Source organism: Mustela nivalis (assembly GCF_964662115.1).
Source record: "Mustela nivalis genome assembly, chromosome: 8".
In the NCBI taxonomy this organism is placed as follows: Eukaryota; Metazoa; Chordata; class Mammalia; order Carnivora; family Mustelidae; genus Mustela; species Mustela nivalis.
This window is the reverse complement of record NC_139027.1, coordinates 37,046,953-37,063,549: the sequence shown is the minus strand read 5'-3', so window position 1 is coordinate 37,063,549 and position 16,597 is coordinate 37,046,953. Positions and strand designations below refer to the sequence as shown.

At 48.7% G+C, this 16,597-nt stretch overlaps 2 long non-coding RNA genes across 2 annotated transcripts; one reads left to right on the top strand and one right to left on the bottom strand.

Annotated features, from left to right (window-relative positions):
• Positions 1-1,006: 1,006 nt before the first annotated feature.
• LOC309870874 lies at positions 1,007-6,740 on the bottom strand. Its single transcript, XR_014314864.1, has 3 exons — positions 6,444-6,740; positions 5,446-5,551; positions 1,007-1,221 (listed from the first exon to the last, which is right to left on the bottom strand). It is a non-coding gene; the product is annotated as an uncharacterized lncRNA (long non-coding RNA).
• A 4,848-nt stretch (positions 6,741-11,588) lies between these two features.
• Positions 11,589-15,587, top strand: LOC309872104. Its single transcript, XR_014315668.1, has 3 exons — positions 11,589-11,766; positions 13,165-13,457; positions 14,540-15,587. It is a non-coding gene; the product is annotated as an uncharacterized lncRNA (long non-coding RNA).
• Positions 15,588-16,597: the final 1,010 nt, after the last annotated feature.

Below are 16,597 nucleotides of genomic sequence, written 5' to 3'. Positions count from 1 at the left end.
CTCTGCTTACTTGTCTCTCTCCCTGTCAAATAAATAAATAAAATCTTAAAAAAAAAAAAAAAAAGACTTCTGAGATTTGACAGGTGCAAAAAGAAGTCTTCTGAGAGTTTCCCACATGAATAACACAGCAACTTCTGAAAAATAAGGGAGCCGAAAATTCCTTCTTCAGGGCAGAGCCACTCCCAGAAGACAAAATAAAAACTATCCCAAATCCCTTCTCTAGGAAAGATGAGGGACACTCAAAGGCCACCCATAGCATAGAGACAAATGTTATCACAAACTTTCTCATTTCTCGTATGTTATAAAAAACCCATTTGTCTTTCCTAAAGAAACCTATTGGTTCTTCCCATACAAGCCCTTTTCTCTCTGCCCCCAATTCCCCTATGAAGTTAGGTATATACCCTTTTAACCATTTCACAAGCCAGCTACTACTCTGGTTGGCTCTCAGGTGCATGCCAATGAAACCTCTTTCTACGGTTACTCTTTCATCAGTTTAATTTGCCTGTCTCAGGAACTGAATCTAATAGGGTAGACAAAGAGTCTTTTTCCCCTCTCCTACCTGGCCAAGATGACCTCCTTCAGGACTCCATGAATCTAAGGCTATGTCTGCCTAAGTAGGTACATGGTACACATAAAGAACATTTTCAATAGTTAAGTATTTATTTGAATATGCATTTAAAAAAATATAACTGATACAACAAACCTGTGCTCCCACAGATGTTATTCTTAGGACCATGTGGAAAGGACACAATGGCTTCTTTATTTTCAAACTGTGTGTCGTCAAGGAAAACTATGAAATAAAACTGTATAGGTGGAAAACTCTTCTGTCAAAAATCATGACAAGAAAAATAAATGCGTAGACACCACATACAGCCAGTCGACTCAAATCTTCGAGCATTTACTTTAAAGAAAGAACTTGGAGTTACATATAATACGATAATGCTAATTGGCCTTGACCAGCCGTTAACTCCGGAACAGAAATTCAGGCTTACAATGAGCAGGAATGCAAGGCTCCCGTGTTACATAAAACAGAACAGGTACACTCTGAGCTAGGGAAGGAGGAAGACAAAACTTAGAGCAAGGCACTTCCTGGGGTCTCCTGAAAGGCCCCGGACTTCCCTGCGGGTGCCCAGGCTTACCCCACCCATGGCAGCAAAGCCCTGGGCTTCTCATGCCCTCTCTGTGCCAGCAGGAGTTGATCTGTCCTCTCTCCGCAGTCACCTGCAGGGACAAGGGGCGGCCTGGGGTGGCAGCTTCTGGGGGGAACAGCGCTGGGGCCTCCCAGCTCATTCCCAGGAAGAGAGCCCTCACACCTGCACCACCTGAGCAACTCTTGCTCCTGTCTATGCCTCCTCCTCCGAGGCAGCACCGGGAGACCCCAAGAAGGCAGAGCCCCCAAACCTCACGCCTGTCCTGGCTCCCATGCTGACACGAGGCCTCCCTGAGGTCATGGAGCCAGCAAAGGCAGAGTTCCAGAGTGTACCCAGCCTCCCTGGCCCGCTCAGCCTGTCTATCCACTTCTCCTCCCTTGCCCGCCTCAGGCTCTGCCCTGCCCAGGCGTTCTTGCCTTATACTCTCTCCCAGGGTGACCTCCCTCACCCCACAGGTTCCTGTCCCACGTGCTCACTGACACCCAGGGTCCTAACTGCCGGCAGGAATCCTCTAGCTGGATGAGCAGGACTTAAATTTAGCAGCACGCCCTGCCGGATGTCCACGTGCCTGTGAACACACCTTCCCATCCCCGTTCCCAGGGCCCGGCCCTCCTGGGTCCTGTCCGCCGTGTCACAACTGCCCCTCTCTCCCAGGTTAACAACCCCAATGCTAGCCCAGACCCTTCCTGACCCCAGGGCCCCATCCTGTGGGGGCTCCCTCCCCGGCAAGTGACGCTCCTCTCCCCTCCCCCAGAGCCCTCCTCTGCCACTAGGAGAGTAGCAGGGACCTCCTGCCTCCAGGTTCCTGCAAGCAGAAGGCCCCAGTTCTCCAGAGGATCCCTCCTGCCCCCTGAAAATACTTCCCGCTGACCCCCACCCCCTGCTTCACCCATGCTGCCATTAGGGAAGGCCCAACACGGACATGGGAGCCCCCTAGCCTCTCCCAGGACCACGCGTCCACACCCTGGAGCACAACCCTAAAGTCTAAGAGTGTCTTGGGGCCTCAGTGTTCCTGGTACTTTGGCACTCGGGGTCATCTCTGTTCCTTTCCCCACTCTCCAACGCATCTTTCAAATCCTCCTCATCCTCCGAGGCTGTCCCCATAAAGCCGTTTCTCCAAACAGTCTTTGTAGACCAAGCCACTAAGAATCAACTGTTGCAGGAATTCCACAATCCCAGCTAGGGAACGCGGGGCAGACTCAGGAGCGACAAACCACGGGCTGCACACGGCAGTCAGATCCCTCTTTTTAAAAAACAGCATCGGGTTTAAAAAGTAAGAAGAGCAGGAGTTGCATAAACAACACAGTTTATGTAAGTCTACCGTACACGCATACAGAAATCAACCCCATCACTTTCTCTAGAATACGTCCTGATCCCAGGATAAACCCACCAGAAATATACCAGAAGGAAGGCTGTTCACAGGCAGGGTAGGGGGAGATGAGGAGGGGGCGGTGGACGGGGCTAGATTTGAGGGGTGGAGAAGAAATCCTAATTAAGACCTCGGATAATTCAATCACAACAAACCACAAGACGAACATCCAATGTAAACTCCAGGCCAAGGACATGACGAGTCCACAAAAGGAGAAAGACAAAGAGCTAAAACCATGTATGAGGCTCCTAACAGTGTTCACTGTAAATTCATACAAAAACCACAACGTGGTGCCCGCTGTTTTCGTCTGTCACATTGGCAAGAGCAGAAGGTTGAGAACCCACTGAGCTCGGGGAGTGGCGGGGAAGCTCAGAAGCTCTAAGTCACACTGAGGCTCTAGAAGGCCGGCCGGCAGCGGCCACCGACCTTTAAAATCCTCGAGGCGTTGAAGTCAGTCATTCTGGGTTCAGGAATTTCTCCTGCTGAAACAGTCACAGAAGTGAGCGGGTACGCGGGCCCACGAATGCTTAACGGGTCACTGTCCATCACAGCAAGCACACACACACGTAACAAGGCGGAGAACCACCTCGAAGCCCATAGAGGCCTGGCTAGATAAACACCCCACTCAGGGAACCATCACACATTTATTTGGAAAAGTATTTCTGTATGTCCTGAATCAGAATAAATATCTTAGGTAAAACGATAATCATAATCATAATAAGCACAGAACTGAGTACCATCACTATTCGTATAGAAAAAGAAAGTTATACACACTTATATGCTCCTTTACTAGCAGAACCTATCTCTTTGGAAATATTCTCTAGAAATCGGCCCTAAAGAGGGGAATTGAGAGCACAGGACCGGGGGTGGGGGGCGGGTTGATTTTTCACCGTGCACCTTAAGAGCTGTTTCAATTAACATTTATAAAAAGATTTTTAACACATACAAGTAATACCTTTAAAAATACTTTCTTTGAAGAATTTTTAACCCATGTAGATAATTATCTTCAAAAGAACAAAAGAAGTGGAATGTGCTCCTAACCCCTACTGTCTTGTCTAACCACCCCCTGCTGTTAGGTGCTAGGAACCCTTTTCCACTGGATTCCTCTCCTTTGCGGACAAACATCCCTTCAGCCAAAACCTGCCCTGCCCTGTCTGAGCCCTTGACTGTACCACTCAATTGTAATTCCCAATTTTTCACCTACTAGCTGTGCGAAAGTGGGCAACTTTCCTACTCCCTGGGTCTTATTTTTCTCATCTGTGAAATGGGACAGTACCACACCTCACAGACTTACTGTGAGGATTTGTGGGGGGGGGGGGTTGTGTTGTTTTGTTTTGTTTTAAGATTTTATTTATTTATTTGACAGAGATCACAAGTAGGAAGAGAGACAGGCAGAGAGAGAGAGAGAGAGAGAGAGGGAGGAGGAAACAGACTCCCTGAGCAGAGGAGCCTGACGCAGGACTCAATCCCAGGAGTCCGGGATCATGACCTGAGTCGAGGGCAGAGGCTTTAACCCTCTGAGCCACCCAGGCACCCCAAGGATTTGTGTTTGCACATAAGATGCTCAAAGGACAGCCTGACATATAGCACGTGTTCAATATATGTCAATTATTATATACTCTTCTGTTTTCCTTTTCGGTCTACTGAGATCACCCAATTAAAGAATGAAAAATGAAGGGCGCCTTGGTGGATCAGTTGTTAAGTGTCTGCCTTTGGCTCAGGTCATGATCCTGGGATCCTGGGAGCTGGAATCAAGCCTGGCATCTCAGGAAGGAAAGCAGGAGGCCTGCTTCTCCCTCTCCCATTCCCCCTGCTTGTGTTCTCTCTCTCTCACTATGTCTATCTCTGTCAAATAAATAAAAAAAAATATTTTTTAAAAAAATGAATGAAAGATGATAAGAATCTTCCTAGAAGGCTAGTTTTTCTGCCCCATATCCAAACCCTGGGAGCCTATGAATCTTCCTGCCACAGCAGTGGGGAGAATCATCTACTCTCCCGGGATGCCTCTGGTCCTCAGGCTGAGGCCCCATCCAAGGAGAGCCTCTGAAATGCCTGCTCACCTCCCAGAGTCACACCGGTCTCTTTCCTGTTCCTCCGGCATGTCCAGCATGCCCAGCATGCTCAAGCCTTATTTGTGCCTCAGGGCCTTTGCATTTGCCATTCCCACTGCCTGGCATGTCCTTCCCTCAGAGCGTTGCATGCCTATATCTTATCTACATTCAGGTCTCCACTAAAATTTCATCTCCTCAGCACAACCTGTCCTGACCACTCTATTAAACATAACAGCCTTCTAACCTCTTAAGCTACTTTCTGTCCCTCCATAGCATTTATCATTATGACCTTAAAGTCACTGGTATTGTTGTTTATTGTCCATTTCTCCCCACCAGAAAATAAGCTCCATGAGGGGAAAGACTGTATTGTTCACTGATCACATCCTTAACACCTACAATTGTGCTTGGAACATCCTGGCCCTCGGTAAGCATTTGTTGAATGAACAACCGAGCAAGTGAACCCAAGAGCCTGTCTTCTGGGGAAGCTTAGGTTCCACCTTGATGGAAGGCCCCCAACAGGTGGACCCCAAGGACTCCAGAGAGGAGCTACTCACCGCCCACCCACTGCTCACTGACTCCCCGCTCCGGGGCAGCTCAGTAGTCCCCCCTCATGGAAACAGGGGGCATCCTATTCTCAGCCCCCAGAGTTTTTGGGGCCTGAAAATCATACTACCCTCCCCCCTCATTCAGAAAGCTCCTACCTTGTCTAAGGGCCAGTTTCTCCTGTCTCGCCACCCTGCCCTTCACCAGCCAGTTTCTTTGGTTTTTACAGCATTTCTCACGCTCTGAAATAACACGATTCACCTGCTTACTCGCTTATTTTCTCTCTGATACAATTCATACGTAAACAAGCAGTTGTATTTCCCATGCCTACCTGCCTGATTAGTCGTTAGCACTCAGTACTAACACCTGAGTTGAATGAATGAATGAATGAATGAATGGCTCTTCTTCATAGGCCCCACGAAGAGAAAATACAGTGTCTGAAAGAAAAGAATGAATCACTCAGCAGCTCTGCTCTCTAACCTTGACCTTGGTGTATTTCTTATGCAGAGGGGCTCACAGATATCCAATTAGTTGCTAATTACATTCAATCAGCACTGGGCTGGGGAAAGGACTGGGCTAATGAGGTTCAAGGGCAGGTGGAGCCCCAAGCTGCCCAGGGCCCTCACTTTGATGCTGGCCTCCTGACCTCGCATGCAGGCCACTGACACAGGGGGTCTGGGTGACGGCACTGACCAGAGCAGCAAAATCCATCTTGCAGCATGGGAAAAAACAGCAAAGAAGGCACATCCCTGGCTCCCCGGTCCTACGGAAGGGATAAGCTAGATTCTATTCTAGGACCAGAATGGGACCCTAGAGGGGATGTGAGTTAGCTGAGCAGACATTGTTCACTTCTCAGGAATCTCTGGTGTCTTCTGCCCAGACACACCCAGGGGGGCCAAGCAGAGGGGCCAACATCCAAGTGGGCAGGGAGGATGCCAGGGGCCCCTGCGGGACATAGAGACCGACAGGGGCAGCGAACCCCTCGCTGTCACTCAGTTCTAATACTGGAGCCCAGAACCAGCCTGGCCAGCTGGAGAAACCTGCGGAGCCACGGCAGCCCAGGCCCTGGCTGACTCTCCCAGTGCGGCACCAGTCGCCACCGTGTGCCGTCCCTCTCACCAGATTAGGTTGCAAACCGAGGGCCCGAGCTCGCTCTCCACCCTCCTGCGGCCTCTTCCCGCTCTCCCTGTCCGCAGGCGCCCTCGACCTCAACGCAAGGCCCCGCAGCCCCGCGCAGGTGCTCCCCGGCTCGGCACGCCCCGCGCCCGCACACAGTCACTGTCGAGGGCGGCGGGGGCGCCCCGGCCCGGCCTTCCCGCGTGCCCTTACCCACTTCCCGCCGGGCTCCTGCTCCGGCCTCCCGCCGGCCCGGATGCCCCATGGCCCGGCGCCCGGGCGCTGGCCGGGAGCGCAGGGCTGCGGGCGGCGGCTGCGCGGGGGCCGGGCGCGTCCTGCTGGGGCGCCGGCGGGAGGGACTGGGTTTCCGGGAGGGAGGAAGGGCTGGCTGCGGCGCGGCCGGGGAGGGGCGGGCTGGGGGCGAAGCCGTCCGACTGGTCTGACGGCGGCGGCGCGGGCTGGGCCGTCCGCCTGCGTTCTCCGGGGCCGAGCCGTCCACCGCCGGCCGGGCCCTCTGCCTCGTCTCTCGGCCCAGAAACCGGAAACTGAGGCCAGACCTAGATGTGTGTGCACGCCTGGAGCGGGGCGCTGCTGCGGGTCCCTGCAAACCCGTTGCTTGTATTTCGTGGGCGCGAAAACAACTGCATTCTTGGAGTCCAGGATTTCAGCTGTCTGTGACTGTCGACTTACGGGGCTAGCTAGATGCTTGGCTGCTTTGGGATTGATGGCATGATAGCAAATAGTTGCGTTTTGAAACGAGCATAGTTGAGCAATCATATCCGCAGACATTGGTTGACATGGGCAAGAAGCTTTTATTTTTCAGGAACCCACCTGATGGCACTATCTGGTCTCTATTTCTGTAGCTATGTAAGGCTCCGTGTGTGAAAATCCAAGTTAAGTGATTCGTATTTCCAACATAGCCAGTGATCTGTAGCTCTTCTAGAGACTGCAACCTGGAGAAATCCATCTCTTTATCTGATGCTGCCTAAAATGGAGCTGACTAGGCTCTTTACAAGGAAGAGGGAGGACAGCTAATGGTTATTCTGTTAACCAGATGCCAGCCAATAGTTCCCTATGTGTCTTAACGCATGTAATCCTCACAACTACCCAATGAGGTAGGAAGCTTTTCATATAATGAAGAAACAGAGACACAGAGAGGTAAGTAGCCTGACCAAGGTCACACAGGCAGAAGGACCTAGAGTTCATGATCTACATTACCATGCAGGGCTAATGCTTTGTCGTTTTTAGAAGGGGCTGTGATGCTACATCTGCAATCCTATAATTTATTAATTTATCGATTCACTCTACAAACATTCCTTGTGAACCAGCAGCACATACATTAGGCATTGACTAGGTGCTTTGGGATAAAGGACGAAGACTGACCGTACAGAATGTTGAACAACGCCTGAATTTCATTGGGTCCACTCATGGACATGGTATCTTCTCCATCTCAGTGGAATTAAGCTACAAATCAACAACAGTGTTTTATCTGGAAAATGACACATCAAGTAAGATACCTCTACTAGACAACCCATGGGTCAAAAAAGACATCGCAAGGAAACAGGAAGCACTTCAAACCAAAATGGCATAAAGACAGAGAAGCAGATCAGTGTAGAATCAGACTGCTCAAACACAGATCCACACCCATCTGAGCAATGGGCACCTTTTCACAAAAGTGTCAAGGTGCTCCAGTGGAGAAAGAAAAGTCTTTCCACAGATTGTTCTGGAACACCTAGAAATTCACATGGTAAAGTGTGAACCTTGGGACTTGTATCTAGAGTAAAGAAAGAAAGCTTTCAATTCAATAATTAAAAGACAAATAGCCCAACTAAAAGATGGGCAAAGGATCTGAATAAACATTTCTCCAGAAAAAGATACACAAATGGCTAACAAGCACAAAAAAAGATGTTCGACATCATTAGCCATCAGAGAAATGCAAATCAAAACCACGGTGAGATACGCCTTCACACACTGGGCTGACTACAACAAAAAAGACAGTTAATCCTTCTGTTGAGAAAGTGGAACCCTCATGTACTGTTGGGGGGATTATAAAATTATAAGATCTTGCAGCTTTTGGGAAACAGTTTGACAGCCCCTCAAAGTTTAAACATGGAAGTACCATATGACCTAGCAATTCCACTTTCTGGTATATACCCAAGAGAAATGAAAATATATCCCCACACAAAAATTTGTCCGGGAATATTTATAGCAGCGTTATTCATAGTAGCGGAGAGTAGGGCAACCCAAATGTCAATCAACTGATGAATGAATGAAGAAAATTTAGCTTACGCATACAGTGGAATATTATTTGTCCTATCTGATCCATGATACAATATGGTTTTAATTTCTTTTTTTTTCTTTTATAGATTTCATGTATTTGATTCCTTTTCTTTTTTCTTTTACAGATTTCACATATTTAAAAGAGAGAGAGAGAGAACACAAGTTGGGCAAGGAGAGGGAGAAGCAGGCTCCCCACGGAGCAGGCAGCCCAATGCAGTCCTTTATCCTAGGACCCCAGGATCATGACCTGAGCTGAAGGCAGCCGCTTAACAGCTGAGCCACCCAGGTGCCCTGGATTTAATTTCAAAAGCATTTTGCTGAGTGAAAGAACAGTCACAGTCCCCAAAGACCACATATCGCATGTTTCCATTTGTATAAAATGTTCAAACTAGGCAAATCTACAGGGACAGAAAGTAGATTCGCCATTGCCAGGACAAGGGAAAAGGGGAAATGAGCAGTGACTGCTAAAAATACGGAGCATGTGTTTGGGGTGATAAAAGGATGAAATTGATTTTGGTAATTGTTGCACAACACGACACAGATGCTTGTATTCGAGTCTTCCAGACAACTAGGACCGACAGGATCTAGAGAGAGATTTCTACAAAACAGGAGATTTATTATAGGAATTAGCCCCCAATCTGCTGTCTACAGGCTGGAAAACCAGGATCACTGGTGGTGTAAGCCCCAGTATGAGCCCCAAAGCCCAGGGGAGCTAATGTGCCAGAGCAAGAGAAGAAGAGGAAGAAATTCATCCTTCCCCTGCCATATGTGCTTTTCAACGGATTGGATCATGTCCACCAGCATGAGTGAGGGCCACCTTCTCAGTCTACTAACTTAATGCATCTTCCAGAAATGCCCTCCTAGACACACCCCAAAATAACGTTTTACCAGCTACCTGGGTGTCTCTCAGCTCCGCCAACCCATAAAATTCATCATGACAGTACCACAAACCATTGAATCGTACACTTTAACTGGTTGAACCGTGTGGCCTGTAAAAGATGATATGCAACAAAGCAATTACAAAAGAAAAAAATCTGTGTCTCACCTCACATCACACATAAAAATTAATTCAAAATGGATCATAGACCTAACTATAAAAACTGAAGCTATAAAATATCCAGAAGAAAATAAGGAGACAATTTTGCAACTCTGTAAGAGACCAAGATTCTATACAACAATAATTGGATTTAAATTTTTGTTTAATTCTGTTCATCAAAATACCCTGTTAGAGAAATGAACAAGCAAGTTCCAGATGGGGAGAAAATATCGACAACACATATATCTGACAGAAGAATTATATCCAGGTTACAGTCTGTATATCAGTAGTAAAAATCAGACCCCTCAATTAAAATAAAGGCCAACAGACTTGAACAGCCACTTTATACTGAAAGATAAATTACCAGTAAGCGCACAAAATGATGCGCACAACGAGATACCACATCACCCCTCCAAGAATGGCTAAAAATTGAATACTCCTAATCCCAAATATCAGCGAGAAATTAAAACAACCAGTTAAAAAATGCGCAACCTGGGCGCCTGGGTGGCTCAGTGGATTGAGCTGCTGCCTTCGGCTCAGGTCATGATCTTGGTGTCCTGGGATCGGGCCCCGAGTCGGGCTCTCTGCTCAGCAGGGAGCCTGCTTCCCCTTCTCTCTCTGCTTGACTCTCTGTCTACTTGTGATCTCTCTCTCTGTCAAATGGGTAAATAAAATCTTTTAAAAAATGCGCAACCTTTTTGGAAAGCAATTTGTCAATTTCTGATAAAATGAAACACACACCTGCCACGAAACTCAGACACACCGCTCCTAGCAACTTACCCAAGAGAATGAAAAATAAGTGTCCGTGAGAAGACTTGTACAAAGGAATATTCACAACAGCTTCATTTATCAAATACGAAAACTGGAAATGACCTCAAAACCCAGAAATAAACAATTGTGATTAATCAGTTGGAATAGTTAGTGCTCAGCAAATGAAAAGATACATTCTACTGAAGGCCTACAGCACAAGGATGACTCTCGAAGTATTGTGTTGAATGAGAAATTGTCATTTCAAAGCAGCAAGCAGTTTGGTTTTGGGGAAAAATGAACACTTGGAAAGGCATTTGGGGCAGGCAGGTCTCTCGTTCTGGGTGCAGAAAGGGGCCATTTGATTATGCATTTGCCAAGCAGAAACCAACCTCCAAAATAGGACGCCTTGGAGAATGGTTCTGTGGGCAAAGTGAGCTGGAGAGGAAGGACCCTGTACACTGCCTCCTTAGGTTTTCTTCCCAAGTCAGGATCAGACTTCCCTGTGCCTGCAAAATGTTGCTGCTGCTGCTGCTGCTGCTGCTTCTGGGGAACGGACCACAGGTGAAGTTTTTCTTTGGGACCTGAAAAGCCTCACTGAGTGGTTTTGGGGGAGACAAGTGCCACCTAGTGGTACCAGCGCTGGAGAAATCCATGTTCTCTCCCTTGCTCTGAACCCGCTTGGACGCTTTTTGAGAACTGGACGCTCTGGGATTATCTGGAGAGGTTGCCCTTGGCACAGACGCTGTTGCATAAGGAGAGGAGGGAAGTAAGTGGTCGAAGGTTTGGGGCTGAGGTTCTGATAGACACCAGTGCGGACCCCTTCCTGGGTCAGCCCAGCAGTCCTGTCGGGGGCAGCCAGGGACTTGTGGGGGGAAGCTGGAGCGGGACCGGACTCCCGGATCATGCGATTTGCCTTGTTTCCGCAGCCTGGAGACATCTGGAGACACTTAGGTTATCACATTATAAAGCCGGGTTTTATAGAGAGCTTTGATAGAGTACTTTCACATACGTTATTTAACCATCAAAACAACTCTGCCAAGTATTGCGATCTTGGTTTTTCAAATGAATCCAACGAGCTTCAGGAAGCTTCAGTAGCCTGCTCCGAATTCTCCAGCTGTGATAGGGTGGAGCTGGACCTTCCTGAGCCTTCGGACTTCGGGGCTGGGCTTCCTGTTGCTAGGCGACCCTCTCGGCGGGGAAGGTGGCGCACCTGCCTCCCCCTCCCCCGCCCACTTGCGGCCGGCCCCGCCCCTCCGCTGACTGCACGCCCGGCCTCCTGACAGAGGGCGGAGGGCGTCTGGAGTGGGTAGAGAAGCTCAGGCGGTCCCCAGGCCCTTCGCTCTGGTCTGAAAGCAATGGGACCTCTGCCCAAGAATGTTACAGACAACCATAAATTGAAAGCTCTGCCCCTTCTAGAACTCATGGGCCCTGTGCTTAGTGGAGCTCTTTGGTCTGTTTGGAAACGCAAAGGTAAGCCCTTGCGGTGGAGGGAGGTCAGGAGATGAAAGCTCCTTTGCAGAAACGCGAGCATTGGGGGCCGGCAGCTGGAGAGTGGTGGGGAAGGGTCTTTACAGAAAGAGGGCCTAGAACATTGCGTTTGGCCAGGCCTTGGGATCCTGCCCTGTGGGGTGGAGAGGCCCGTGAATGTCTAGGACTGTGGTGTCTCCCACTCAGTCCTGTTGTGGCTCCTGCTGTCTCTGCTGTGACCCTCCATTCACTATCCAAACCCTTCTTTTTCTCCTTAGATGATTCCATCACACCCCTGAGGCTTTTGTGGCTCTCAGAACAAGGACATAGAGGTGCCATTAGTACCCTTAGGCCCCCATGTCTACCCCAGGAGAAGGAGTAGTTGTTTTATGCCACACGAGAAAGGAGAGAAAAACTGGAATACAAGTTCTAGCCAGGTAAAACTACTCCGCATTACCAGTATATATTGGAGCGGGTTTCTGCTCCTGGCTGGACTTGCTGGGGAGCACTCTAGCTGTTTTCTCCAGCGCGAGGAACTGACATAGAGCAGGTGCTTGTTGAAAAAGACCGATGAATTACTAATCAGGCACCTATGTGGGGAGCTGTTCCTGCCTTAATGAAGCTTAAAATGTGGTAGGGCAATAGATTTAAGTGAGCAAACAAGCAAATATGTAACATGTCAGAAGTTAATCATGGCCAAAAAGAAAAATAAAGCCAGGTGTTCAGGGACAGCAAGTAAGGGTGATGCAGGTGGCTTTGGGGGGTGGGGGCAGGGGGTCGAATGCTGTCTTAGATGGGGGGCCACAAAAGACCCAATAAGGTGCCCTTCATGCAGAAGCCTCAGGGAAGAAGAGGAAAGCAGCCCAGGGGATCTCTGGGGTAGAGCACTGGAAGAAGAGGAAGGAGTAAATGGGAAGTGCATAGGAAATGAATATGCTTGGGAATTTGTTTGCGATGAGTTTTCATCAGTTTCACGGAAGTAGCCGAGTACTCTGGAGGTTGCCAAATGCAATACACTTTTGTCCCCACCTTCAGGCATTCAGAGGATGGTTAAAACATGCACTTTTGGAAGGGCCCCATCAGTACTCTGCAATCAGGGCCCAAGTCCCAGGGGGAGATGTCAAGAGAGCAGGGTACGGAGGGCTGGCACAGATGGTCCTTGGTGGCTTCCCAGAAAACGGCCCAGGAGCCTGGATATGAAGGTTGACTAGGAATTCGGTGGTGCTGAGGAAGACAGTGTGCACCCCAAAATTGGACCTGGGGTGCTGACACGGTAAGTTTCAGAGCTTCCAAGTCCTGTTTATGCCTCGGGACAGAGACTGTGACACTGACCATCACCAGCCAGGCCCGGCGGGATCTAACCCCTGCCTACCTCTCCCTGTCCCTGTGCTTCGGCCACAGGCCTTCCATGAAAGGAAAGAAAACTTCCATGACTAATCAGGAAGACCGCCAAGGAGAAAGAAGTTTCCCGATGGTTCCATCAAGGCCCAAGGAAGAGTGTGCTTTGACTCTAAGAATTGGCCGTTCCCATCCCTTGGCAGGGAGACCGTCTGAACAGAGGTGGATAACAAGGTGTGGCAGCTTGAGGCCACTGGTCACTAGGATCTGGGAACTCCGCCCTGACTCCGAGTCAGCTGACTGTGTATCGGCTCTCCCTGGAGACAGGATAGAGACCAGATCCACTCCTCATTATAGTAAGTGTCTAGGCCTTTTTGTTTATCTGTCTTTTGTGAGCTCCATTAACCCTTTTCCAGCACATAAAAAAGGGCACGTGTCCCTGGCAGGCATGCCGCTGGGGCTCCTGCCTTGAGTTCTGGTGAGGCAGGGGCACATTCTTCCCCGGGAAGGGGGCGTGGAGGTAGTTCCACATGTCAATCAGCCTGCTACCAGGCCCTCAGCTGGAAACAGAACCGCAGGAGTTGGATTTTCAAGCAGATACTAGAAGACCTTTGGAGCTTCTTGAGTCTCACCTTTTGCACGTTGGTCATCCATGACAGACACCTTCCGCTGCATATTTCATGCACTTCAAGAGGCAAATAGCTCAAACTAGGACCGCAGCTTGACTGAGAGACTGAGTGAAAATATAATTCCCTTGGCGTGAAATCCAGCTATTTCTCAGAGAGTTTTTATTAAAAAACCTAACTTTCACCAGCCTGAGAGCATGAACTGGTTACTGGCCTTCTCAAGGTTCTTTCCAGAACGAAGATGGAAGGTAGGCGTACAGGAGTCTTTTCAGTAAAATGCTGACCTCTGGTGGACATTTCTTGAACTGTTTTTTGGTTTGGTTTCGTTTGCTTTTTGGTTTGGGGTTGTTGTTGTTTTTAAAACCCAATTGACGACGCAGCAGAAGTCCCAGAGGCAAAACATTCTCTTGAAAGCTGAACGTCCCTCTCTTTAGGCTTCATCAGGTCTGAGGATATGAACCCCAAAACACATACTTCACTATCTCTCCAAACTTTTCTGAGAGTTGGGTTTAATATCAAACATACTAAGATTTTCTGCTCTGATTAGGGATTTCATAATTTTATGAAGAGAAAACACAAAATTATTTGGTTTCCCTGAGATCTGCAGAAATTTTATGTCAATTTAACATCTACTATTAGCATAATTTATGCCCCAAAAAATGAAGTTCAAAGTGTGTCTTAACCAGACTAAGAAAGTAGAAAACCTTTTCCTACCTTCAACTCAAATTGAAATATAGTCAAAATATACCGCTGACTTGGTAAAGAGCCTCTCCCTGAAGGTAAGGACCATTCTCCCTCCTTTACATTTCCAGATACTGCCAGATGAGGCTCACTCTGAGGGAGCAGCTAGGAGGACTGGAATTCAGGAACCTTCTGGCCCAGGGGATCTTGACCTGGACATGCCCAGACCACCTGCAAACCAGTCTCTGGGGATGGGGTCAGTTTTTTTTTTTTTAAAAGCTCCACAGGTGAGGTGAATGAGAACCACAGACCTAGTCTCACCCCCTCCTTCTGTAAAGTGAGAACACCTTGGCCCAGAGAGGAGAAGGCTCTTGGCTGAGGTCACCCAGCTAGTTAGCAGGGAAATTCTGACTAGACTGTGAAAGCCTTAAAGACTAAAGCCCTGTACTTTCAGTTTCGAAGTTTCAAATGAACTCTTCCCTGCTCCTGTGGTCTGACAGCGCAGGCAGGCCTCCAAGAGACAGAAAAGGCCACAGTCCTCTCCGAAGCATGCCCATCTTCCCCCCCTGAGCTTTGTTCTCCCAGCCGAGCCTCCCGCCTCTCAGTCACCCTCACTGCCTCAAGCACAGATATGTCACTTTCACATGCTGCCCAGGCCAGCCTGTCCTGAGCCCTAGGCGGTTGATTTGTTCACAGCAGACCGTGAACTGTTAGCTCCAAAGCCCACCTGAGACCAAACTCAAATATCTCCACAACCAATTGCTTTAAACATCACCCAGATAAGCAAGTTTGTAGCCATTTATGGCCAGCCTGCTTTGCATACCCCATGACACTGCTCCTAACATCTGCGAGCTGGGGATAAGCCCCAGGCCATAAAGACCCCAAGCTGCCGCTGTGCTTCGGAGCTCTCTGACCCAGAAATTCCTCACTGTGCTGCTGAGTGACATCACCTAGACACATGAGTCGTCCCCCCCCCCCACCCCCAAGTCCCCAAGTCCTCCTAAGTAGCAACTCCCTACTGCTCTGGAGAGACTTCTGAGGGCAGAAGCGCACCTGTCAAGGTCCCGCCCAGTAAAGCCCGGGTGCGCTGCTGCCACCTTGTGGCCGTTTCTTTTTCTTTGATGTGCTCCAAAATCTGCAACCTGCAACGCCCAGGGGTTGTTTGTTTGTTTGTTTGTTTGTTTTTCCCCTAGGCTTCTTTCTAAAACAATCTGAGGGGTTTAAAGGGGCAGGGGGTGGGAGGTTGGGGGAACCAGGTGGTGGGTATTAGAGAGGGCATGGATTGCATGGAGCACTGGGTGTGGTGCAAAAACAATGAATACTGTTATGCTGAAAATAAAAAAATAAAGTAAAAAAAAAAAAAAAAACTTCTGTGGCCTAAGTTCCCTGTCTTCCCAAGTTTTCTGACCCATGTAATACATGAGTTCCTACTTATATATCAATGGCCGATTCACTGCTTAATCTAATATCAATTGACCACCCTGGACATTCCAAGTGTTGCTTGAGGGACTTAGGATATGTCGTAGAACAAAACAGATCAAAATCCCTGAGTGAGCTGGTGATGTTCTAGAAGGGGCTTAAAGCTTTTCTTCTCTCTCTCTTTTTAAAGATTTTGTTTATTTATGAGAGAGAGGGACAAGCGGACTCCATGCTGATCGCCGAGCCCCACACAGAGCTCTATCTCATGACCCTGAGATCATGACCTGAGCAGAAACCAAGAGTCAGATGCTTCACCGACTGAGCCACTCAGGTGCCCCTAAAGCTTTTCCTCTCTTAAAGAACCCTTGAAGCCGGAGTGAGGAGGTCTTAAGAGGCGAGTTTTGGGTATCATCAGTGAGCTAGTGAGAGGGATGTTGAGGACATGAGTTGGGTTTATAATCATGAGAGTCGGTTTAACAAATGTTCCTGAGTTCATACACTGCACGAGCACTGCACTTTGAAGGAGACCTTCTTAAACTTGAACTTGCACTGAATCACCTGAGGACCTGCTTCAGAGGAAGATCCTAAGTTAGGAAGTCTGGCATGGGGCCTGGGGGTCTGCCTTTTACTCCCAAATGCTGCTGCTGCTGCTGATGATGATGATACTGATCTCGGAACCACACCTGGAGCAGCAAGGCTTTGAAGATTCCCTTGAGCCCTGACTCTTAGAAAACAAGTGACAGTAATATGACCACAGTGATATGGCAAAG